This window comes from Monodelphis domestica, chromosome 7 (assembly GCF_027887165.1).
Source record: "Monodelphis domestica isolate mMonDom1 chromosome 7, mMonDom1.pri, whole genome shotgun sequence".
Lineage (NCBI taxonomy): Eukaryota > Metazoa > Chordata > Mammalia > Didelphimorphia > Didelphidae > Monodelphis > Monodelphis domestica.
In genome coordinates, this window is record NC_077233.1 from 76,886,320 (window position 1) to 76,913,458 (window position 27,139).

A 27,139-nucleotide genomic window follows, 5' to 3' on the forward strand; every position below is an offset into this window, starting at 1 on the left:
GAAAGAAACAGGCATTTATTAAGCTCCTCCCATGTGCCTTGCAGTGTAGCGGTGAAAACTCATTGGAGCTAAGTTGGTATGAATTTTTGCTAAATGATTTAACTCAGCAGCCCTGGAAAAAAGCATATATGGGATTGATTTGGGGTTGGAGATTAGCATAGGGATGGGAATGGCTAGAGAATGAGAGGACACAGGAATCAAGCAAGTTATTGAATTGTAGGAATGACTTAATTTTCTAGACTGAAGGGGGGAGTAGGAATTAAGTCAGAAGAGAGTTGATGGACTAAGAGGAAGAGAGGAGTATCTTCATGAGAATGGAGCATAGATACAAGAGTGAGTGAGGTCTGGGAGAGGTGGAAGAATAGACCACGGTGGTCATGGAGGAGGAGAATCCCAGAGCTGAGAATCTTGGAGTGATAGTGAGATCAAAGATTTGAACCCCTCTCTAGGTGGCTGAAATAAAATATAGAGTTGGAGATCATGAGCGTTGAAGAGGCTGACAAGGGAAAGGCCAGTGTGGGACTATGCTCTGTGCAAAATACCCATCAGGAGGAAATGTAATATATTTAATAACCCCTAATACTGTGGGACAGTATGCTTAGTGAACAGATAGAGCACTGTAGCTGGAGTCAGGAAAGACCCTGAATTTAAAGATGGCCTCAGACACTTTTCCAGCTCTGGTCAAACCAGTTAAGTTCTGTCTACCTTAATTTCTTCCTCCATAAAATGGTGACAATGGTAGCATCTACTGCCCCAGGGAGAATAAAATCTGTAAAGAACTTTGCAAACCTTTAAGCACTATATGAATAAATGTTAGCTTTCATGATGATGATGATGATGATGAAGATGTGAGACAGAGATTCAAGCCCAATGGACTTGGAGAAAGGGAAAGATCATTGAGAGCATGGCCAGAGAAGACTTTGGGAAGGGAGGGTGTTCTGGTGCTGTACCCTAGAACATGAATGGGATTTATATTGTCTAAGGACATCAGAGAGAGTCCACAACATAAGCAGAGTTTTGGAAAAGGGAAGGAGCATGGCCATGTGTTGGAGATGGCAAGAAAACAATCCTCATTCTTTAGTTTGGTTTGCTTTTCAGACATGGCAGAAGTGCTTTCAGTGAATGGGGGAGGGGGCATATCTCTCTTTTGGTCCCTTTGGAGTTTGTTCCTGTAATCAGTTGACATGGCAACCAGAACCCTGTTTCTAGTTGATTGTCTCCTCTATCAATCTCTCTCTCTCTCTCTCTCTCTCTTTCTCTCTCTCTCTCTCCTCTCTCTCTCTCTTTATTGTTGCTCTGTTGGAAATCTTCTTAAATTAGTCCTTTTACAAATGTCTTCTTTTTTAACTTTTCTCTCAGTAGCAGAAAATGAGTTCAGTGAAGACTTGTTTAATTTTTCAGCTTTGGAGTTTCCTGAGATGGTATTTGGGAGTGGACTTGGCGCTAAGAACAGATGTCCCAGTGATTGGCAGTTTTGATTGTTCTCCAGTTTCACCCAGTCAAGTGAGGATAGACAACCTATTAATCAGACTGGACAAAACCGTTACTGGTAAGATATCTTTATTTTTTCGCCAATATGTTGTTATAAAGGAGAGCTTTCTTTAAGAAGACAGGAGGACTTGATAAAGAGTACACGACCAAATGTTTATTCCCTCCACCACTTCCTTCAATCCTCTTTAGGCTATGTGTGTCAGAAGAGAATTATCCCAGCCTCTTTTTCTTTCTTTTCCCACCTTTCTTTATTCCTCATGCTTAGATTTTTCTCTGAATGAGAAGCCTTCGCTGGAGTGAGTTTTACAAAACTGCTCTCTCTCTCCCTACTATGACTAGCAGTCAGCCAACAAGCATTTATTTTTTCATTTTTTTAGCCAATGAGCATTTATTAAGTGCCTACTCAGTAAATGCAAAATAATCCCTGCCTTCAAGAGACTCACATTCTAATGGAAAAGACTCCATGTAAATTGGTAGATAATTTAGATGGAAGGTAACCCAAGAGAGAACAGCACTAGTGTCTTGGAGGTTGTAAAAGTGAGATTTGAGGTGAATCATGAAGAAAAGGCAGGGAGACGAAGAAGGGAGAACATTCTAGACATGAGGGCAAAGCGATGAGAAGTGGAGGTGATGGAGTATCTGGTGCAAGGAGCGAGGAGTCAAATGGAGCTGGGTATATGGAGGGAGTAAGTGTAAGCTTTGGAAAGGTGAGAAGGGACCAAGTTATGAAGAACTTTAATACTGTTTTATTTTTTTTAATTTTTAATTTTTTTCCTCATGGTTACATGATTCATGTTGTCTCCCTCTCCTTTTCCTTCCTTGCTCCCAGAGTTGACAAGCAATTACACCGAGTTATACTGTGAAGAACTTTAGAAGCAAACAAGTTGGGCACATACTTGGAGAGGAGCTCCCCCCATAAGGGTTCTAATGTCCAACGTGTGAAGGGGTTCTTGCCATTGTCTTTCCTGTTTTAAGATTTTAGGCAGATTATCTAAGATAGTCTTTCTATAGAATCACAGATTTTAGAGCTAACAGTGACTTTAGGAGTCATCTAACCCATCCTCCTCAGTTTACAGATGAAGAAACTGAGGCTCAGGTAAAGCTGAGCCAGTTTTGAACCCAAGTCTTCTATTTTTTTATTTCAGCCAATAGGTCAGTCAATTAGCCTTTATCAAACCCTACTTTTGCCAGGCACCGTGCTAAGTTGTAGGAATAGGAAGAGTCAAAAAATAGTCCCCGCACTCAGGGAGCTTCACAATCTCAATCATTTCAATTCAAATAACATTTAATAAACACCTTTTGTGTTCAATGTCTGGGTGTTAGGAGTGGGGGATGGTGATGGGTACACTAATAAATGATGTATAAATAGAATATAGTCTTTGGTCTTCAAGAAGTTTATAATCTAGTGGGTTTAGCGTAGTTGGAGTTATGAAGTTTGAACAATGCACTGTAATGGGCCATCCAGATGGGTACAGAAATGGGGTTCCAGCCCTGCTTTTGGTGATGACAGGTCCTAAAAGTTCTGGATAGTGAGATAGATCATAGAAACAAATTGGGGTGGAAATCAAGGTTATTAAATCCAGCATACTTGTGTTTGTTCTGGTGCAGTGCTGGGCCAGGACTTAGATCTTATTTCCAACATAAAGCAACTGAGGGATTGTAACAGTTAAAATTAGTTTCTAGTATAAAAGTATTATATTTTTATGAGGTTTATTAAAGATTAAAAAATAAAGACAATACAAAATAAGAAAGAATGTGCCTAGGAGGGTCAAAAGGCCCACTCAATTTCACTTACTGCATCCTTGCAATCTCCGAGTACAGGAAGAGACCTCAGTAGGCTTTACAGCCAGTTTAAATTTAAAAAAAAAATTGATCTTGCCCAGGTAGGGATCTCAGTGGGGTTACAGGGAACTCTGGGAGCTACCAAGGACTTCTGGGAATTGAAGTCCGGGGTTCAAATCTCTATTCTTACGGGATTGGAATTGAAAGCACAGGGATCTGGGAGGAACAATTTGATATAAGAAGTAGCAGCTTAGATAGTAAACTTTTGTTATTTTGGCTTCTCTCTGTCTCTTTCTGACCCTCCACTCTTTCTTCCTTTTTCCCTTATCTGATCATGAGATAACCCCAGAATGTATTTTTATGGGGAAAATTTTTTTATTCTTTTTAAATTTTTATTTTATTTTTAAAATGTTATCTCTTGATCCTTTGTTAATTTCTGTATCAAAGCCTGATACATTCTTAATTAGCTTTTCACCAGCAGTGGGGTATGTTGGAAAGAGAACTGATTTTGGAGTCTTAGAGGACTTAGATTCAAATATTGCCTTTATGCTTATTGCCTATGTGACATTGGACAAGATACTTTACTTGGCTGTGTCTTACTTTCCTCATCTGTAAAGTAAAGGGGTTGGATGAAGCCATCTTTGCTAATTTATTGGATTGGATAAAATACTGGATTTGAACTCTTCTTTGAAGTCTTCTGACTTCCAAGTATACTTGGGATACAGTGCTTCCTAGCTACCTCTTTTCTTTACTGATCTACTCTGTGTTATTCTTTATCAGTGAAGGTTGGGTCTCCTAACTGTAACCCTCTATTTCTCACAAGGCTCAGTGAATGGTGATTATTTAAGGGAAATGCCTTTTCATTTTTGGGCTTTCTTGTCTCATATTCCTGAGAATAATCAGAATTTTTAGGTGCTGAAGGTTTAGGGCACTCTTTCCATCACTGAATTTTAAAGGGAGCTCCTCATTTGCATTTTCTTTTAAACTCCTTGATTGGACAAACCCAACATGTCTAAAACTCAACTGGTTGTCTTCCCCCCCCCCCCCAACACCTCCCCCCCTCCCCAGATAAATCAATTAACCTCTATTTGCCTTAATTCACTGGAGAAGAAAACAGCAAATGGCAAGCCACTTCAGTATCTTGGCCAAGAAAACCCCATGTGGCATCACAGAGTCGGACACAACTGAAATAATTGAATAACAACTGAAAGATCTGTGCTTCTTTGATCATTTGCGATATGGCATATATAAAGCACTCTGCAGATATAAAGTATTTCATGAATTGGAGTTATTATTAGTAGTTATTTATTATAATTGCCATGGACACTTATTACAGTTGTTCCCCCAGACGCTTGGGTCCTTCTCCTCTGAGTTATCACTGACTTGTCCTTAAGCCAACGAAAAGTGTATTAATTTTCTCCCTTCAACCAAACCGCATTGTATATCGTCTTATTGAAGAGATGTCGTCTTTATTGTCTTTCTGCCTTTACACTGTTGATTCTTTTTCACAGCTCACCCATCTCTGTCAGCTAACATCCATGAAGCCTTTCCTCATTTTCTATAATTTAGAAGTAATTTCCCCTTTATCTAATATCTTAGAGCATTCAATTTTATTAATTTATTTAATTTTTTTCATAGAATCATAAGATTTCGAGCTGGAAGTGAAATTTGAGATCAGTGAGCCCCCAGCCCCATTTTACAGATAAAGAAACTAGGGTTGAGGAAAGTTAAATTACTTGCCTGCAAAAGGGATAATTGCATGAAGCAGAATTTAAACTCAGATCTTCCCACTTCTAAGTTAAGTATACTCGGTATACAGTGCCACCTAAGCTACCTGTCTTCTTTATTAAAATATCTTATCTTTAGTTACTATTTTACCTATGTTATTATTTATCAGGGCAGGTCAGGTCTCTGTATTTTTCTTGTTTATCTCTCCTAATGCCTATTAGTACTTTGCTAATAGTAGACCCTTAATAAATGTTTGAATGAATTAGTGTAACTGTACTCAAAATTCCTTCTGAGGACTTGGCAATTTCTGGGTTGTGCCAAAATGTGTTTTTTCCCCCCTGAGGCCTCTAAGCCACTTGGATCTATTTGTTCATTTATGCTGCCAAAGGTCTTTTTAAATTCTATAATGAAAAACTTATTATGAGTGAAGATGAGATTGCTTGAAGTTACAGACTTAATTTTTGACAAGTATTCTGAGCATGTAAAGGGCACATTTTAAAAAGGCAGAAAAATTTCCCACCTCCCTTTCTCTTCTTATTCCTTTAGAGACCTACTTGGCTTATCAGACCTGTTAGATATTTTCTTTCTTTTAAGATTATTTGATAGGAGCCTTTCTTCAAAGGGATAAACCTCAGTATCTTCTTAATAGCTTAATCAGCAACCTTTTGGCAGAGAAAGAATTGAAACTAAATCCACTTTTCTGGTGGTTTACTTTCCTACTTTTGGCTAGAAATTTGATGATCAGTAGGAGGAAAAATATCACCAATTCCAGAATATAATTCAAGGTCATGTAGGTAATAAAGAACAGAACCGAATTTGAATGAAGATCTCCTAAATAAGCCTTAATGTGAAGTACAAGGAATGTTTTTTCATAATGAAGAAAACCAGAGTTGGTGGAAATATATCCCAGGTAGGAGTTTGATAGGTTGGTAGAGAGGAGGGGAATATCTCTAGTATTTGAATGGATTTGTGACCTTCTTGATGGTATTTTCTCCAACATCTCATCCATGCTGTGACCTCCATGTTGTCTCCTCCATGTTTTCTCATAAGATTATCAAGGTTGGGGAGAGGAATACCCAATGGATTGAAGGCTTTCCTAGAGTTCTTCTGACATGTCATGGATACCAGTAGAGCGTATATACAAACTTTCTGTCGATTTTTTTTCTTATTCTTGGTACTTGACAATTTAAAAAAAAAAATCTCTTATGGCATACTTTTTATACCACCACCAGTGGAATATTAGAATTGTTTATAGATAGAAACCTAGAGTCACACAAGAACTTCTCTGAAGGAATTCAGCCTGTTTGGCTTTTTCCAATTTTATTTTTTTAAGCCTCCTTGTCTATTTACATATCTTTCTAAATTAAGTATAGTGATAAATGCCTTCTAAAGCTTATCCATCCAACTGCAATTTGTAACCTCAACAACTGACATTATTTATTCTCTTGGGTTTACCTGGGTATCTAATTAGGCCAGAATCTTTAGTACTTGCATATAACATTTAGGAAGTCCTGCAGATTTCTGGAGTTTAATGAGGTCAACACAATATTATTTGCAAACAGGAATGCCTGTAGGACCAGCCATAGACAATCCAGTCTCTCTTCAGTCTTGGACACTGTGTTGAACATGCTCCATGATGGTGGGAAACACATGGTTTTGGGTTTTTTTAATGTCAGTAATGATGGTTGTTGCAAAAAATTATCTCTTACTATTATATATTTCAAGGAATCTTATATATTATTGACATACACTGGAAAGACCTCTTGCTTATAGGTGTTGGAGAGGCTTTTCAAGGGGAACATTTTTCTCTTCTGAATCAAATGTCTTTTTATGGTCAATTAAAAAAACTCAGTAGGATTTTATATTCTCCAAATCCCTCAGGTTGAGTGATGGTCAAGAAGTGATTTGCTGCAGAATATCACTTGTCAGGACCTTGCTAATTCCCTTCTAAAATCTTCATCACTCAGTCTGTGTATAGATTATTCTCATAAAAAATTTATATATGAGGGAAAGCAGGCACATAGGTCAATAGTTATTAATGTTGTCTCAGTTGTTCTTTCTTTGGTTGTAATAAGGTCTGACTTTGTTTTTCCACACCATTGACATCTTTCCCCTCCTTCAGCCACTGAGAATTTAATCCCTTAAAGCCTTTAAAATTGCCTTTAGCACAGTCTTCTCTTCTGTGTATACTTAATTCAGTCTATCTGCTTTTCCCATTTTTGTCCTCTTTAGTGCTTTTGTACACACATCTGAGACTATGTTGTTAGAGTCAAAATATGGTAACCTCGTTTTCCTTGCTGGTGAAAATAATTTATTATAAAAATCTTTGCTTAAACTGACAGGAAAGGAAAATTGTTGGAGGAGCTGTGGGAAAACAGGCACATAAATACACTCTTGGTGGTACTTTGAATTGGTCCAAGTATTCTGAAAGGTATTTTGAAACTAGACTTAAAAAGTCTCTAAACTGTGCCTACTCATCAACCCAACTGTACCATTATGAAGTCTGTACTCCAAGGACATCAGAGAGAGCCAGATGTATAAAAATGTTTGTAGCACCTTATGAGGTTTTTTATTTCTTTCAGGTTTTTGGGGGGGTGGGAAAGTTGGGAAAAAGGAAACAGCAGGATTTCTCCCTTCTTCCAAAAGAGTTACCGAAAAAAAAAAAAAGTCATTAGAGTATTTTAAAATGCCAAGAGGACAACTTTTAAAGAAGTCCTGAAGAAAATAGTTGAAGTTGGACAGTTTTGAAAGTTGAATTTATGATATAATTAAAAAGAAAATAAATTATATGTAATATTGATTTGTGATTTTATGAGTGATCTTTTTTCTACTCTATTTTATGTGGAAATTTTAATTTGATTTGATGTTTGTTAAGTTTTGTATCAAAACATTCAAAAAATGCAAAAATAAATTTAAAAAAATTATTGTTTATTTTTTTCCTATTCTTTTATTTGTTCTTTAGCCCATGTTACCTTTAAATACCCCTAGGATGACTTTGTTAATTGAATCTCTAATTAAGCTTTCTTTAAACTCTTTTCTTATTTATGAGAAAGTATTGATAATAATCACATTCTCAGTAAAACTTCTCATGTTGGTTTATATTTCAAATAGTGAAAAGCATTTGTTATGTATGCTCAGTGCTGATGTCTTTTCCTTCTTCCTTTTCCCATTTTCAAGCATTGGTAATTTGTTTAAATAATTCACATTATAAGCATTTTTGTTCAATATTCTTTAAAAATGTTATTCTTGTATTTTTTTATTAATTTTGATTTCTACTTTAATATGGTTTTCCAACTGTGTAAGGAGATAGCTGATTTATGAATGATTCATATCAGTATTGAATTATTTTCTGTATTTTAAAATATAAGCAATTTATTGTTTTGTGATCTTATTTAGTGCTAGCCTGGTTTAGGCTCTTCTTATTAAATCTCAAAGAAATTACTCATGATATATGTTATAAGACTTTTTTATAGTATTCTTCATTTCTTAGTAGCATTTTCCAATATGTTTTTAACCACCAGTGCCTATGCTCAACTTTACATCAAAGTCACTAAGAACTGAAGTATGTAATTCTCTTCAAGTTTTAACTTAGTTAAGTTTTGGTGAGAGTTTCTTTCTCTCTTCATCTTTTACAACATACGATGGTGAATAAATTGCAGTTATTTTCATGGTAGCATTTTTGTAGATACTTCTTGTGAACAGTGACCAAATATCAATGAAATAGGGGTGTCATGTTGTCTTGGGTGCTTGATAAAAGTACTCTTTATTTACTGCTTCCTGGACAACTCATGAGCCAGATATCTATTCATTTAGCTGTAACCTTTTCCTTTTGTTTTCTCATTTCATTAATAATATGAAAGTCTGGATTAAAATGTTTCTCCAGAAAAGGTAGACTTTTGTTGGGGAGGAACTTTATTTGCACTTAAGAAATCAGGGATCAGGAAAGGAAGCTGTGCATGGTGAATTTTGAAGGAGAGTGGGGATTCTGTGAGTTGGAGGTAAGGGGGAGCATATTATAAGACTTTGAGGATCTCCTTTGCAAACAATATGGAGACAGAAGATGGAACATCTTTGTGTGAAAGACTAGTTTACCAGTTTGAAGGTGAAGGGAAATAATGTACAATAAACCTGGAAATGTTGGTTGCTGCTAGATTATGAAGTGTTTTAAATGCCCCAAAGAGGTGTTTATATTTGATTCTAGTGGCAATTAAACATTCAAGTTTATTTAGCATGGGATCAGTGTGGTCAGACCTACATTTAAGGCAAATCATTTTGGCAGTTGTGTGGAAAAGAGCCATGGTTTGGGTTAAAAGAGTGATATTTGGGGGGGCAGCTGGGTAGCTCAGTGGATTAAGAGCCAGTCCTAGAGACGAGAGGTCCTAGGTTCAAATCTGGCCTCAGCCACTTCCTAGCTGTATGACCCTGGGCAAGTCACTTGACCCCCATTGCCTAAAAAAAAGAAGAGTGATATTTGGGAACAAAGAAGGGTTTGGGATACTGGCGAATAGACTTGAGGAGATGGAAAATTTTGAAGGTTAATATCATGCGTTCAGTGTCATATTCATCTTCTAGAGAGGGGGAACATGAGTGAAAATGTCCTAGAAGCACAGATGAGGAGACACAGATACTCTTTAGTTTGGCTGGACTAGGAGGGTCTGGCAGGTCCCCTAAATCAGGAGTACTAATGATTAAGGGCAGAGAAGTCAGCTAAGGTAAGGGGAGAAGCAGGAATGCTCTGTAGGTATAGGGAGCAACTTGAAATATTCAGGAGTTCAAATTGTAGGGCTAAAAAATAACATTGGAAGATGGTGGGCAAAGGCCATGAGTTGTGTTCAGGATACAGGGAAGGCATCTACGTATTAGACACAAGGCACCAGGAAGGAGAATAGAACATGGTATGGAGCCAAGGACAGTGGAGGGCAAGTCTTCCATATTTGGGGCCAGAACTGTTCCCAGAGCATGATAAAGCTCAAGTCAGAAAGGTTAGGCAAGGAAGAATACCCTACTGGAGTGGGAATTACATGGGCATATGTGAACATATATACATATCCATACCAATATTTCTAGGATGTATACTGTTATCAGTATGTGTACTTCTGCCTATATAGATCTTGCCTTCTTAATTTAATTTAATTAAATAGATTTAATTTATTATTTATGATTTTAATAATAATAAATTTATATTTTATAACTATAAAATTATATGCAATATAATTTTAAAAGATTAAACTATTTTAACAATAAAATAATATATAATTTCAGTATTATGTAACAAATATAAAAATAATATTGATATAAATATATGAAATAAAAATAGTTTTATTTATAAAATTAAAGTTAATAAATAGTTTTACAGTGTTTATGGCAAAAAAAAAAATTGAACATTTCTATTTCACCACATGTTGACTTGGCATCCTGCCCTGTCCTAAAATAACAGATATAAATTCTACTACAAGGTTCATACTTGAAATCTTTCTAATGTTGTAAGACTTAACATATCTCATTCTTTGGTAGTGTAGCCTTCAAGCAAATTAATTTAGTTTATTTTTTCTTTATAACAATTGTATTGTTTACAGAGAGTTAGGAGGAAGATATAAGTTAGAAGTCAAAATGTAATTGGAAATCAAATCTTAATCAGCATAGAAAATTGGATTTTTACATACTATGTGTATTTTTCAAGTGTGTCCCTTCCTATTTTCTATTTCAAGGGGGAAAATCCTATATAAACAGAATAATGAAAACAAAACTCATCTAAGTACATTTGGACAACTTCATGTTTTCTTTGAGGTAGGAGGGTATATTAAATTTCTTTTTGAAAGAAACTTAAATCAATGAAAACATTAAAGTATAAATTAATTTTAAAACAAGTTTTATTATTGATTTTTTCTTTTAACACCAGCAATTCCCCCTTAATGTGGTATCACCTTATTCTATTTTCCCTTGTAATAAAGAAAAACATTTAATTTTTTTCTTATGGTATTTTGCTTTCATATCATATACATTTCCTAGTAGATCTCTTCTCCTCACATTCCCTATAAGAAATAACAAGAAATTAAAAACAAAACAGTTTAAAAAAATCCCCCTCTAACCAGCTCATCAATCAAGTTTGACATTTTGTACAGTGTTCCACACCCATAGTCTCCCCATTTCTTCAAAGCAGGAAAGGAGTTGCCTTCTCATATTTCTTGTTTGGGGTTGAGCAAGGTGATTATGATTTCATAGAACTCATTGCTTCATTGTTGTTTTTTCCCACTTATAGTTATTATTTTGCTGGGCGTCAGTTCATGTTTTTTCAAATTGATCGTTCTTTTACATGCATGTACCCACATTTCTTTAGCAGTTTTCCCAATGAATGGGCATCTGCTTGGTTCCATTTTTTGCTACTTTGAAAAGTGCTACATTGGGTATTTTAGACAATATCACTAGATTACTGCATCTCAGTTGGAAAGGACTTCAGAGGTCATTTATGTAGCTAGCCAGGAATCCCTAGTACACAATATCAAATGGGAGCTAAGAAAAATATTTAAGCAAAACCGATTGCCATCATGACCTTGCAAGACACTTTGCACCACATTCTATGGCCATAGTGTGCCTGTTTCTCATGTTTAGAGGCTCAAGGTATTGTTCGTCACTCTTTCTCCAGAACAGAGATTGTTCATTATAATGAATCAGAGTTTTCTATACCATTCTACACTCACTACACAGATCTGGTTTAAAAAAACTTTTTACATGATTGTAATTATGTATCTGATTATCCTGGTGCTGCCTTTGTATCATGCTACAGAAATCTTGCTCATTTTCTTTGAATTTCTCATTTGCACATTTGTAGCAAAATAAGTCTGTGGCATGTATGTGCCTCGATTTGTCTTATCAATTCCCAAATTAATAGGTACCCATTTAATTTACATGTGACTTTATTTTTTGGAGAGATGGAACTTTAGGGGATAGATAACTGTGAAGAAATGGGGTTCTCTGCTTTGGCAGGAGATGTGTGTATGTGTAGGATTTTTCTAGGTTTCCATGTAACTCAACTTTGATTACATATGCACATAAATATGTGTATATGCACATAGCTATGAATACATAGGCATATATTTCTGGATATGTAAAGGAATATACCTATATATGTATTTGTGTGTGTGTGTGTGTGTGTGTGTATATCTATATATCTATCTATATCTATATATATATATGTATGTATGTATGTATTTGAGTTTGTGTGTGCGTGTGTGTGTGTGCGTGCGTGTGTGTGTGTGTGTGTGTGTGTGTGTGTGTGTGTTTACAGATACATACCTACTAACCTATACATAACCAAACCTGAATTACATGGAAATTACTGGAAAAACACCATGTAAATTGAAGCCAGCTATTTGATGTCTTTCATCAAAGTTATTAGTTCAATCACCATTCCTGAATGAGTCCTAAATCTCCTGAGTTCTCTTCAGTTATTAGTGTCTCCCCAAAAGCCCCAAAACAAAAAACCACTCATACATAATTTTGTATTGAATTTTTAGATACTTATATGTGTGCATATTCCTGAAAGGCAGAGAACAATTCATTTTTATCTTTGTATTTGCAGCACCTACTGCAGTACACAGTGGGGATATAATAACTGATTCTTTGATTAATTGTTCTAGGTTCCTGGAAAATTAGACGCAGGATTGGATCATTTTGATACTCTTAATTTTCATCAATAACAGTTAATTACTGTAATAGAATTAATAGACTTGTTAAATATTGATTCATAAATTAAAGCAGAATTCGTGGGGGAGCCACTTAGAGAGATGATGAAGTAATATCAAGTTCAAATCGAGGCTACTTACAATTTTGTCTACAACCAATCTTAATCTACTTCCTTCCTTCCTTCCAGAGACTAGATATAGAACAAAAGTTTTTTCTTCCAGAGCACAGTTGGGAGAAGCCCATTTCTTCCTTTTTTCCTCTAATCTGAGAGGACTGAGAGAGTCAGGGTGAGGAAGCCCAGCATCTTCTCTTAAGACATTCTTTCTATTAACTAGAGATTGATTTTTGTTAATAAAACACCTTTAATGTATAAATTAGGAAACCTTTAATCTGACCAAATCTGTAAGGAATTTAATGAAAATCATTTGATTCAAATTTCTGAGAGGCTAAAATTTTAGGCAATGGCAATTTGGATTCGAGTTCATGGAGAAAATCAAGTGGAAAGAAGTGAGAGGTTATTCTGATCCATTTTTGGAAGGGGAAAGGGCAGGCTTCTCTAGAGTGCCATCGTGGGGACTTTGGATTGGGGGGTAATTGGTATCATTCCTATTCTGTAGGGAAAAAATTGAGACTTGAAATGATTGTGATTTGCTTATGTTCACATAGCTAAATAAAGGTTTAGTTAGAATGTTTCATCATGGGCCAATAATCACTAATGTGTTCAATTCATTAAATTTAAAAATACACATATATTTTGCTATTCTATATAACTTGGTTAGACTATTGTGTTGATGAGAATCACCAGAGCCATCAGTTCACTTCCCAGGTTTGGGGTGGGGGGTTAGGCCATTACCCCAAATCTCTACTGTTCCTAGAGGGGAGTGAGTGGAAGTGTAGGTGGATCAGTGCAAATAAGTAACACAAAAAGGATCCCCAAATACAGAAAACCATTTATGATTATTTGGAATAAGAAGATGACATTGTATGATGGAGATGACCATCAGTAAAAACAGACACTCAAAGACTGGCTTATTTAAAAAGAGACAACAAGCTTTTTAACTCTGAGCAGTAAAAATATATATAATTATTTTAATACACATTTTAAAAATTCACTACTTCCAAAATGTGAGATATTTTGTGCTCATTCAGGCCATCATGAAAAGCTTAAAACTTTCCTCCTGATTTATTTGTAAACTAAAAAAGAAAGAGATGCTTTACTTTGTTGATCCTACATGATTTCACAATGAAGAGAGGCATCACGGGCGAGTGAATAGAGTGATGGGCTTGAAGTTAGGAAGACCTTGATTGAAATCCCACCTATGACACTTATTAGTTATGTGGCTCTAGGCAATCCACTGGACTTCAGCCTCTTCATCTATAAAATGAAGAGAATAGGAGTGGTGGTAGGGCACAGTTAGTTGGTTCAGTGGATTGAGATCCAGCCCTAGAGAAGAGAGGAGGTCTTGGGTTCAAATATGGCCCTAGATAGAAACTTCCTAGTTGTTTGACCTTGGGTAAGTCACTTAACCCCAGTTGCCTGGCTCATACTATTTTTCTGCCTTGGAACCAATACTTAGTATGGAATCTAAGACAGAAGGTAAGAGTTTAAAAAATAAACAAACTGGTAAGAACAGGACTTAAAAAAAAAGTTGGCATTAGTGTAGGTTATTGGATTTAAATGGGAATTTGGGAATGAAGTCTGATTCTCATTAATGGGGATACTTTTTTAAAAAATGAAAGCTCTCTGTCTCAGTGAGTTTACTTTTATTCAGCAAGCACTTTGCTAAGTACAGATGCATGCAAAGATAACAGAATAGCTTGCCCTTTTGGAATTTACTTTCTCCTGGATAGTGTAAAAAATAGACTCGAATACAGGACTACAATCCCCATGAGCCTTTGCTCCACTTCCCCAGAATGCCTTGTAATCTCACCTGGGCCGAGATTGAGAAGGTATTTAAGCTGATTTAAAGGCTTTTGGCGGGGTCTCTCTTGGCTTTTTTTGGACTTCTGTTTTGGAGCAGGCGGTCTCTTGCGTGATGTGAGGTTATTTTGTCTAGGCCTCTGGCCTAGGCACATGTTTCTTACTTGTATATTCTTTAATCTTTAACCTTTAATAAACCTCTAAAAAATATAATACTCCTTGCAGAGAGAAACTAATTTCTACCTGCCTTAGATGCCTCAGTCTCCCCATATTCCATAATTTTTAATCTTTACAATAGGAATGTTGTACAAGGATCATATGTGTAAAATCCAAAATAATTTTTTTTTTGAAAGGCGCTAATAGGTAGAATCAGGAAAAGCTTTTTTATGGGATGGCACTTGAGCTGAATCTCGATGGTTCTAAGAGTAGGTGGGAGTGAGAAGGAAGCATCTTCCATTAGCCTCTACAAAGACATGGAGTTAGCTAATGGAATATCATTTGCTGAGGTCAACAAGTAGACCAGTTTGGATGGAATGGCCAGTGCACAAGCAATGACTTGGTGGCAAAGTGGATAATGTTCTGGATTTGGAGACAGGATGCTCGCAAGTTCCAATCCTACCTCAGGCACTTGCCCAAATGTGATTGGATAAATCACTGTACTTTTCTAAGCCTCAGATTCCCATCTATAAACTGCAGTGTGGAAAAGGATTTGGTGGCTTCTCTAAGGCCCCTTCCAGCTCTGAACTGATGTCTCTGATGAGCCCTGGAAGAGTAGGTCTGTTCTGTATTATACCATGAGCTCATTGAGGTCAAGTTTTGTGTCATCCCCCACCATTCCTTGAATCCTACCCATATATAATGCTTAGAGCCATGTCTTGCAACCTAATAAAAAGATCCTCAAGTTGGAATGAATGAATATTTGCTCGATTCATTCTTTGTCCTTCCTCACCCTTTCATTCCTCCTTACTTCAAAGAATTCTATAATAACCCAAAGTCATCAGCATTAAGAGTAAGCAGGGGTGTTCTACCTTCATGCTAGAACATTTTAATCCGTGTGTAACTGAAGCATACCAGGGTTTCTTTTCAGGTTTCTTTCATAATTAAAAAGAATTCGTTTAAAGGGTTCTTCCAAGTCAAATGCAAACCAGAGAGTACTGCATCTAAGGGGCCTAAACCGCATGAGGAATTTAAAAGCCATGATGTTTAATTTTAACTTTGTGTACATATACTTTGTGGTGTTTTGAATACTAGCATATTGATCGTTGGTCTAAAAAGAAGCCTATTACTTAAAAAAAAATCCTAATCTGAAGTTGAAGTAAAGATGAGCTGTGGATATGATGCTCGTTACCTGTGACTTTAGAGTTATGTGGTTTTTGGTGGGGAAGGGAGGTAGAATTTAGCGTTTGAAAGTCTCGTTTTGAAAGCTTTTATTTGGTGGGTGAGTTCTTTTACTTTTTTTTTTCAGTCATGTATTACTCTCTGTGACTTCATTTTTGTGTGTGAAGATACTTGAGTGGTTTGCTGTTTCCTTCTCTAGTTCATTTGACAGATGAGGAAACTGAGGCAGAGTTAAGTGACTTGCCTAGGGTCCCACAGCTAGTATGTGTCTGAGGTTTGATTTGAATTTGGGGACTAGTCAAATAAATCTTATGCTTTAGTGAAAACCTAGAAAATAATCCCCGTGCTTCATATTACAAGCACATTGTTTGCTTCATAGATTTTCTTTTTAACTTAAAAGATTTACCAGATGTGGAAAAAATGAAGTTGGTAATGTTTAATGATTGAATAATTGTCAGTTTGCTCTTCCTTATCTGGTTTTGTCATTGTTCTGCAAATGGTGTAATGCTGGGAACCTCTACAGTTAGTGGGCAGAACGTTTTTTTTTCCTCTGTTATTTCACACATTAGAATTTCCATTTTTTTTTGCATATTTGAGTGCCTAGTCCCTGGCTCTCTACTACCTGTAGTTTGATAATTATTGGTATTTCAAAAGCAAAGATTCCTTTAAGAATCCTAAAATAGCTCAGAGGGTTAGTATACCACCAAAAGTTACCAGGGAATTTATTTGATACCCAAATGGCACTGAGGTCTCACTGATGTGGGCATTCCCTCCAGTGATACAGGTAGCAAGGAACCCTGCTTTCCCCAGTGTAACTGGACCAGGCCTTTCAGAAGTTTGCCACAGGAATCTCCTCTACCTGCTAGGACCCTTTCTTTGCCCTGCCTTTATCCCGAGGAATTCCACTGGAATACAGAGCCTGACCAGCATTAAAAAAAAAAAAAAATTCTCCCTCTCCATTGAAATCTTCAACATTGCTTCTCTGTAATTCCTTTTTTTTTTTTAATGTGTTACAGCCTTAGGTAATGGTTTAAATTCTCGCTTTTTTCTCCATTCCACATGAACAAGGTCAGGATTTTACTCCTTTTTGGTTGGAGGTTGATAAGAGTTAGAGCAAAGAGTAGGTACAATGTAATCTTTAATACAGTATACATTATAGCTCAAGACAGCAGCAAGCCAAGATGAGTTCTCCACAGTCAACAATGGGAGCATCTCAGGGTCAGTGTCCTGTTAGGAGCCTTCAGGAGAACCAAGATGGTGCTAGTTCGCTGCCTTGGGGCATGGGCTTACTGGCTTGAAGTCCTGCTAGTGTAGGCAGGCATTATGTAATGTGTGGGTATAAGTTGGAGCAGGTGACTGTTGGGCAACAAATACAACATATTGTAGGTTTTAAAGTGTTGTGTGCCCCAGGGGTTCCTCCCCCTTACATGGGGGGGCTACTTCCAGGTGCAAGATTGGTCTATGTAAGGATCAAGGGGGGGAGGGGGGTGTTGAATCTAACTAGCTTCAAAGCTTAGTGGAATTAGTTAATTTCTTCTGGGGAAGATACAGGAGTTGCTGCCCTCAGGGAACTTACTGTCTTGTGGGAGGTAGGGAGATAATTTAATGGGCACCATTACAGGATAAATACACTAGGGAGTTACAAGAGAAAAAGCTATTCAAGGCCTGAGGGAGTCAGGGGAAAGGTGCTAGGTCAGGGGGAGATGGAATTGGGAGGTCAAGGCCCCTAAGAGAGGGGTCTGGGGTAGAGTATGTCCAGCTCGGAGAGGTCTCCAGGCCACTGGGTCAGAGAGCGCTTCAGACATAGACAGCCCAGTGTCTCAACCTTGGTAGCTTCTTGGAGGTGTATTAAAACTTTATTGTTTTAACCATAGCACTGCTGGGTCTGTACCCCAAAGAGATAATGGACACAAAGACTTGTACAAAAATATTCATAGCTGCGCTCTTTGTGGTGGCCCAAAACTGGAAAATGAGGGGATGCCCATCAATTGGGGAATGGCTGAACAAACTGTGGTATATGTTGGTGATGGAATACTATTGTGCTCAAAGGAATAATAAAGTGGAGAAGTTCCATGGAGACTGGAACAACCTCCAGGAAGTGATGCAGAGCGAGAGGAGCAGAACCAGGAGAACATTGTACACAGAGACTAATACACTGTGGTATCATCGAACGTAATGGACTTCTCCATTAGTGGCGGTGTAATGTCCCTGAACAACTTGCAGGGACCCAGGAGAAAAAAACACCATTCATAAGCAAAGGATAAACTATGGGAGTGGAAACACTGAGAAAAAGCAACTGCCTGAATACAGAGGTTGAGGGGACATGACAGAGGATAGACTCTAAATGAACACTCTAATGCAAATACTATCAACAAAGCAATGGGTTCAAATCAAGAAAACATCTAATGCCCAGTGGACTTACGCGTCCGCTATGGGGGGTGGGGGGGGGAGGAAAAGAAAATGATCTATGTCTTTAACGAATAATGCTTGGAAATGATCAAATAAAATATATTTAAAAAAAAAAACTTTATTGTTTTAAGCCCTCAGAACCTGCTCACTTGGTTTGCAAGAGGACTTGAGTTTCTTTCCCCTAGATTTAGATATAATTTCTCTTCTCTGTCTATACTGCCTTGGGGTAGGGGACTTTATTGGAGGTTGTATAAGGTATGCTCTTGTCTCCTCAGAAGTTTGTACAAGCAGATTGGAAAGGGCCTGTCTTTTTATCCTCGTGGGCATTGGTTTTCTGAGTCTTAGGCTGTCTGGATAAGAGTGTAGACTTCCAGGCAGAAAGATCTGAATTCTACTCCAACCGCAGATACTTAATAGCTGTGTGATCCTGAGCAAGAACTTCAGAGCATCCTATCTGTAAATTCGGGTTCATATTCTAGCCTTCAACTCCCTCTATTTTATTTTTTTAATTTCTTTTTTCACCTTCCATCTTACAACCAGCACTATACTATGTATCAATTCTAAGGCAGAATAAATAGCATTAAGGACTAGGCACAGTTGGGGTTTAAGTGACTTGTTCAGGGTTACACAGCTAGGAAGTGTCTGAGGCCAGATTTTGAACTCACTCTTCTTCACATTTCCTCTTCTTGTATAAGTTAGTTTTATCTCCGTAACATCTCATAATATTCCCTTCTCTTGATTCACAAAGCCAGTTCTCTATTTCAGGCTCTTATTCCCTTTCCTGGTTTATTGCAGTAGCCTTTAAAAAAAATTATTTTGAAACCTTTACTTTCAGTCTTAGAACCAATATTGGTTCTAAGGTAAAAGAATGGTAAGGACTAGGCAATAGGGGTTAAAGGATTTGTCTAGGGTCACATAGCAAGGAAGTGTCTGAGGCCAGATTTGAACCCAGGCCTGACTCTCGGTCCATTGAACCATCTGGCTTCCTCTTGAAGTAGCCTTTTAATAAATGAGTTGTGTCAGACTCAAATAGACTGCATATTGACTTAACATCATCTATGTTATATGACATTTTTGTGTCTTTTGTTAAACATTTCCACGTCCATTTTAATCTGATTTGTCTGTACTTAGGAGTTGGTTGTTGCTTGGAGAACCTGGATAAGAATTTGATGCCTCCTCTTCAAATGTGGTAGCAAATCTCTCCTCTCTAATCCTTATCTTCAATTTATACTCTAGTGGCTGCTTAGGTGATATTTCTAAATTCTAGATCTGAGCATTCCCTTGATCTAGAAACTCAAGCAGGTCTGCATTTCCTCTGAGATTACTTGCCCTTCAAGAAAAAAAAAGAATAATCCGTACCCCTTTGGCAAGCTAGTGAAACCTCTGAACCTTTTCCCAGAATAACACAGTTTTATTTTTTGGAAGCTAGGTCTCCCGATCTCTTCCCCATCAAGCTTTCCCTCCCCACTCCCCCAAGTGCACTCTAGCTAGTGATGGGACAGATCCCCTGTGGATTAGCTCAGAAACTTTGACTTACTTCATTTCCCATCTGTTCCAGTTTGTTCCACCTTGAGTAGTCTGGTGTTCCTCCCCTCCCAGGGGCTCACCAATGAGTGCCAGATTTGGTGCTGATCATCCATGGGTTTATTCCCTCTGCAGCCCAGAACTCCTAAACTCTAGCTATCCATTAGCCTCAGCTGAGAATCACAGACATTTGTCACCATGCTGGGCCCAGGATGATGTTTTTAAATGCAGAAAAGTGGAATAGAAAGGATTGTAAAGGAAACCAATTGTTTAGAAATACAATTTTCAAAATATTTTTGTTTTAAGTTCATAGACTTTAGGTTGAGTCTCTGCTCTAGGCATAATAAAAGCACAATAGCATTTATATAGCTCTTTAAGGTTTGCAAAGTGCCTTGCCACTGTTAGCCTCTCAATAGCTCTGGGTGGTAGGTTCTAGTATTAACTTTATTTTACAGATGAGGAGATTGAGGGAGAGAAAGGTTAGTTGACTTGTCCAGGGTCACACAACTAGTGAGGGTCTGAGGCAGGTTTTTTAGTTAATGCATTTAAAAACTTCATTCTGGGCTCAGCAATGGTAACAGATGCCTGGGATTCCCTGGATGAGGATGATGGATCTAACTGCCTTAGGACTAAAGCTCATTGAATGTTAGCATTATGCCTGAACCTTTGGGAGCAGAGGTTCACCAGGCTGCTCAACGTGGAGCAAATTGGCTCAGCTGGGAAATGAAGCAAGAATTTGGATCCTGTGGACTCCAAATTTTACACCCAATTCACCAAGCCCCGGAGCTGCTTTTAGGAACAAATACATATTCATGCATAATTTAATTCTAGCCTATCCTTTCCAGTCTTTAGTACATGGTGCTCCCTTTTAGAATCTAATGGTTCAATCAAAATGATCTTTTTGCTTGTTCTCCCACACAACATTCAATCTCCCATCTCTGAGCTTTTTACTCAGGCTTTTCCCCACAAACCTGAGACACTTCTCTCCTCATCTATTCCTCTTGAGAATCCCTACTGTCCTTCTAAGTTCAGCTTATGCAGGGACTTGGAAGAATCTTTTCTAGATCCCCCAGCTCCTAGTATTTCTGCTCCCCATTCAAATTACTTTTAATTTTTTTTTTGGTATGTATTTTTATCTGCTTATTTTATCTACATGTTGCTTCTTTGGATAGAATATAAGCTTCTAGTGTTTCTTCATTATTGTTAAACTGAAAATTCAGTTTTCACTCTAACGAGGCACGACTCAAGAAAAAAAAGAGTTAAAAGGAATTTATTAAAAGTATGTCAGGTTAACAATACATTGATCTCTGGAGATCATGAAGGGATTCAAGATGGAGCCAGCTTTTATCGATAACTTTTATAATGAGATAAAAGATAATCAAGATAGGTCTCTGAGCAAAAGGAGGTGAGCCACTGCATTTCCTTCCCAAGGTAGCAGGTACCTGATGTTTAACAAGTAGGGGTGCGGGCATCACAGTTAGGGTACATGGGAAATTCCAGAATCTACAGCCTGGGTGATACCTTCCCCAAAGAGTCTTCCCGAACACTAATTGAGAAGCAGAGCTTGGAAGCCAACGGGCCATGGAATCAGCGTAACTTTCAATCATTGTATCCTACTACTTAATCATGTCTGGTACATAGTAGGCATTTAATAAATCCTTATTTATTGATAGAGCAAGAGGTCACATAGAAGGTTTCTCTGTGGAATTTACTGAGCTAGGGCTAGGGGAATCCATTGATATTTGCTTTTTCATGGTAGTACTAGGTAAGGTTTGGTTTGGAGCTTCCCTCATTCCTTCAAATGACTCATGATTTCCTTAGTGTGGCTATTTACTTCCTTGGAACCTCTCTTGTACCTTAGTACGTGGACTACATGAATTAAAGGGATCGTCATTTGGTAGCCATCCTTCGAGTTTAATAATGCTTTCAGAATTTAGGTGGGCTGGTCCTTGTGCCCATTTGACTTGTTCATCAGCATGAAGTTGGAACTCGAACTTGGTAAATAAGGCATGCCAGAAATTGTACTCCATTAGGTAATTATCCTGGAGACCACCATCGCATATTATGATACGATTTCATTGGAGGCATTAAGGACATTTAAAGGGAAAAAAAAGTCTTAACCAGTATAATTAACTTGAACTCTTTTAAAATGGTGGACCTTGCAAAACATTTTACATTTGTAGTACTGTATATGTTGAGGAACAGAGAAATATGTTAATGTTCCTGTTCTGAGATATCTAATGCTTAAATATAAGAAAAAAAATCAAAGGGGATATTAATATTTCAGCATTGGTTGCTGGCTTGTTTTTATAGATGAATCAATTTTTCTTACCTTTTTCAACTATTAATATAAATACAATGAGTAGCTTTGATGAGGATTTTTATTTAAAAATGATTTTATTGGGGCAGTTATGTAACATAGTGGATAGAGTGTCAGACCTGGAGTTGAGGACCTGTGTTCTAATGTGGCCTCAGTTACTTTCTAGCTGAGTGACCCTGGGCAGGTCACTTAACCCCATTTGCCTTGCCTCTATTGCTCTTCTGCCTTACATTGACACTTAGTAGGCACTTGATTCCAACACAGAAGGTAAAGGTCTTTTAAAAATAGTTTTAGTCTTGCTCTTTTATTGTTTTAATAGCATTTAGCATACTGGTTGGCACATAGTAGGTGCTAAATAATTTTTTTTTTTTTGGACGTGACTAATACTGCCCCCTCCAATCCATGCATCACACACCCATGATTCCTCTTTTCCCAATAGAATCTTTCCTTGTAACAAATTAACAGTCGAGAAAAATAGATTATGGGCCAGGTCACAGAATTTCTCTATGCCTCCTTCTGCAACTGTATTCTTCCACCTCATAGGACTGGTTTCACTGTGAGACCTCTGAAGTTAGTCATTGCATTGATCAAAGATCTTAAGTTTTTCATTGTAGTTTTCCTTCAAATTATGTTGGTCATCGTCAAAGATACACCTAGAATTTAGTCTGTGTCCTCTGAATACTGTAGTTGTGTCCTCTTGCTTTTGCTTATTACTTCTCTCAAAAATTAAAGTTATTTTCATCTCGAAAGTCCAGAATAAAATCAGAAAAGCTTGTTTAGAAATTTAGAAATGCTCTGTATGTGAGAATTGTCCCTAGAGTATTTATTGTTTACTACAGAGTAGAATTCAGAAGATTATATTATTTATATTATAATCTTGAAAGATTAGCATGGAGACCAGACACTGATTCCGTAGTGAATATACATCGAATTTGTTTATGTGATTTATGCTGCCTATGAGGTAGGCGTATATACACATGTGTATCAGTATGTATTTGCTTAGGGATATGGTCGTGCCGCTGGAATGATGCTGTATTATTGTTCTTCCCAATTTAGATAAACAATAGTCTAGAAGATTCATTTTTAATTGTGTTTTTGAGAACTGAATGCATGAAATACATTTTATGTTGAAATGCAGATTCAAATTTAACTGATAAATTCAAAAGACCATTTTCTTAGCATTTAAAGTCTTTATTAAGATAAATTGAGCCTGTGAGATTAAGAGGGAAGGGAAGGATAGGGCTGAGAAGGCATTCTTTCAAAGGTGAGTTTTTCTTTATTGGTATGGGTAATTTTGATTGCTTAATGTCATAGACAAATGATTTGCCATCTGAGGGTTCAATGCATATTTGTGATCGATAAGAACGATTGCATTAAATGATTCTTACTTTCTCGGTTCCTGTAGATTATCCAAAGAACACTGAGGAATGTTGCTTTTGAAATAAGCAGGTTTTGCAAAATTATGGGATCTTGCCTAGAAAAACTGCTGGTGGTTAATTGAGGGGAATTCCACTGATGCAGAAGTAGGAAAAAATACCAGTGATTTAAAAATAAGCAGCTTTTAAAATTTATTTGAATCTTACTTTTTTGGGGTGGTTAACTTTTTATTAAAGAAAGAAAACCAAGACCATATGTAAAGACAGCTTTATTTTAAAGTCTTAAAGGTCCAGAGTCATTGTAATATGGGTTGAAAACTTTTCCAAGTATTATGTTTTTAAAAAATTATGTATTCTTCCTATCATCTCACTTGAATTGCAGTCCCACTCAGCTTTCCACTGTATGTCTTTATTGGGATGTCCTGTCATCATCACAAAGTCAGAATTTCTAAGTCTAAGAATTTTCTTTGGTTCCAAAGCAATTACCTGTCTCAAATCCTGCGTCTTTGTCATCCATAACCTAGACTTAAAGGCTTGAGATCATCTCTGTTGGATCTTCCTTTATCTTCCATATTCAGGCTTTCATCAACTCATATCTTTTTTTTCTTTCCACTTTGAAAAGAATTCTGCCTGTGACTTATTATCTGATAGGCCCACTCAGATCATGTCACTGTCTTGTTCAAAAGCCTTCAGTAATCCTTGATGCCTAGTGTATCAAAGTGAGACTCCCCTATCTGATTCTCTCGATAACCTGGTTCCAATCTACATTATGAAATGAAGGAAAAAGACAAGAGGTGCTGGCTTTGGATTTAGAGGACCAGAGTTAAAATCTGTCTGCTTTGCCTGTCATCTACCCATTGTGACATCTCTGGGCCTTAGTTTCTTCTCTAAAATTATGGGCTTGATTAGATCAGTGGAACCAAATTCTAAATGAAATGAATCTCTGCAGACTGCATATTGATTTAATTAATTAATATTAATAAAATAGAATGAATAGAAATTAATATTTTGCTATATTGTATTTTTATTTTAATTGTTTTAATCTGGTTTGAGCTACACTGGAGGTTTTTGCAAGCCTCATCATTTGACACCTGGATTAAATGACTTCCAAAATCCCTTCCAGCTCTACCTACATCCGTTATTTTTCTTCTAAAATACTTTGTTTTGTTAGACTTTTACCTAAATTTAAGCCTTTACTATTGTTTTGAATCAATAGATGTTAGAGTAATTAGATTACTTTGAGGATTATTGGTTTTTTCTTTCTCTTTCTCCCTAATTTTCTACTTAAGTTATTAATTAGACCCAAGAGGTACAAATGGCAATCAGTTACAGAATTCCAGTTCACAGGATGCCATTTAGTATTGGATATGTTTTTATATGTCCTTGTTATGTACCCCATTAGAGGATAAACTAATTGCAAGTAAGAATAATTCACCCTTGGTGTATTTTCATAACCTAGCACAGCCCTTGGCATATAGTCGTAGGTGCTTATACTTGATTGATTAAAGAATAAATCAGATCACCCCACCTCAAGACTGGAGGTCCTGGGTTCAAATTTGACCTCAAAGATTGCTTTAGATATGTGACCCTGGCCTAATCACCTAACCCCAATTACCTAGCCCTTTCCATACTTCTGCCTTGTATTTGATAGTTAGTATAAGCTCTGAGAAAGGCAATAAGAGTTTTTAATTTTATTTTGTAAATCCTTACTTTCCATCTTGGAATCAATACTGTATATTGGTTCCAAGAGCAAAAAGGGCTAGTTAAGTGGGTTAAGTTACTAGTTAAGTGGGCTAAATAACTGACTTGCTCAGGGTCACATAGCTAAGAAGTGTCTGAGGCCAGATTTAAACCTGGCACCTCCCATTTCTAGGCCTGGCTGTCAAACCACTGAGGTACCTGGCAGCTTCTGTAAAGGTTATTTTTTTTTAAGAAAGAAAAGAAGAATAAATTAGATCTTATTCCAATCCAGGCAGCGCCATTAACAAAAGTCTTATAAGAATATGATAAAATGTCTTACTAATATGCAATTAAAACATTTTAAAATAGAAAATAATATGAAAATATTTTTAAAAAGAGAAAAAAGTAAAAATTGCTTCCCCACTTTCCCCAAGCCATTTTTTTACTCATAAGCAAAATTTTAACTTTTCTTTTCTGACAAGGTGATTCGAATATGTTCTCTTGAGATGCTGTGAAACATGACACTGGATATCAGAAATTTGCTCCAAGCAGTTGTTTTGTTCATGACAGCATTTTGGAGACATCTCAGAAGTGAAATTCATTAGAGGTTAAAAGACAGATTCAATAGCTATGACAGCCAAAAAAAAAATTACTTAGCTGAATTCATCTTTTAGAGCAAAGGTGAGGATCAGCTTCTTATGTTAATAGTGTCAAGTGCTTGATGCCTAAAGAGACACAGAAGAATAAAGACATTGATCTTTATAGATTAACAACAGTGGATTATTCGAGTTGCAAGAGAGTGTTCTGCAAGGCTGGTTAAAAGGCTTGTTGAAAGGGATGGGAAGGATTAAAGAAACCTGATAGTGCTGAAGAGAATCCATCTCCCCTTCATCACATTTTACATTTCAGTTACAGCTTTTAACCAAGGATCAATCAAGTGTATTCTAAATGAGAAGGCACTGTTTTTCCTATACGAATTCTAGTTTTAAAACAGTACCATAAAGAGGAATTACAGTTGGATTAAAAGGGTTCATCTCCCTGCGTTTTAATCATAATTTTATTTGTTATTAGATGAATTTTTACTGATCTATCTTTTGCCTTTCTTTTTACATTGCCTAAATTTTCTCTATATTCATCTCCCCCCTCCCAAAGAGCTGTCTTCTTATTACAAAGACTTAAAAAAAAAAAGGAAATAGAGAAATGAGAAAAAAATAGCAAAACTGGCCAGTACATTGGAAAACTGAAAATATATGTGTTGTTCTTGACCCATGGAATTTCCACATTTGGGCATTTCTTTATTTTATTTTATTTAGCTTTATTTTAGGGAAGAACCATTCAGGATAAATAAATTGATTATTTAATGGACTTGACAGGCAGAACACTGAGTTGGTCTAAATTCCATTGTTTTTTTCCCTTGTGAGTACCCATCTCAGGGCCTCAGTTTTTCTACTTCTTAGAAATATTGTGAAGATTGATGAGATAATGTCAGTAAAGGTATTTCTACATGCTACTGGAGCAAGGCCTGCTAGAGTCCTCCTACGTAGCATTTATTATACTTAATGACCTCTCTGGACATGTCCCAAGATTATTGTCGGATAGAAATATCCCTGAAGCTGCTCAGTTTTTCTATCTTGTGACTGGAGTCATTTATTTTAGCTGTTAGTATTTATTGGGGAATTGATTTGAAGAAAGGGTCATGGGATAGAAAAGGCTTACAAAAGATTTACCAAAGCAGGATGTTTCATTTTCTTAAACTTCCCTTTTTATCCAGAGACCATTTTGAAGCAGATTCAAATTCGTGGAAGGCAGATTCAGATCTGAATGAATGCTTGAATTTAGTTTATATTCCAAAACATTTTCGTCATAATTTTCATGCCACCAGCAAGA

At 36.8% G+C, this 27,139-nt stretch overlaps 1 protein-coding gene across 1 annotated transcript in view; it reads left to right on the forward strand.

Moving 5' to 3' along the window:
• GRB10 (growth factor receptor bound protein 10) overlaps window positions 1–27,139 on the forward strand; it is a 233,563-nt gene that overhangs the window by 19,655 nt on the left and 186,769 nt on the right. The window contains exon 2 of the mRNA XM_007500399.3: window positions 1,402–1,549. The gene's annotated coding sequence lies outside the window, so the exon portion shown is untranslated. The remainder of the gene's footprint in view (window positions 1–1,401; window positions 1,550–27,139) is intronic.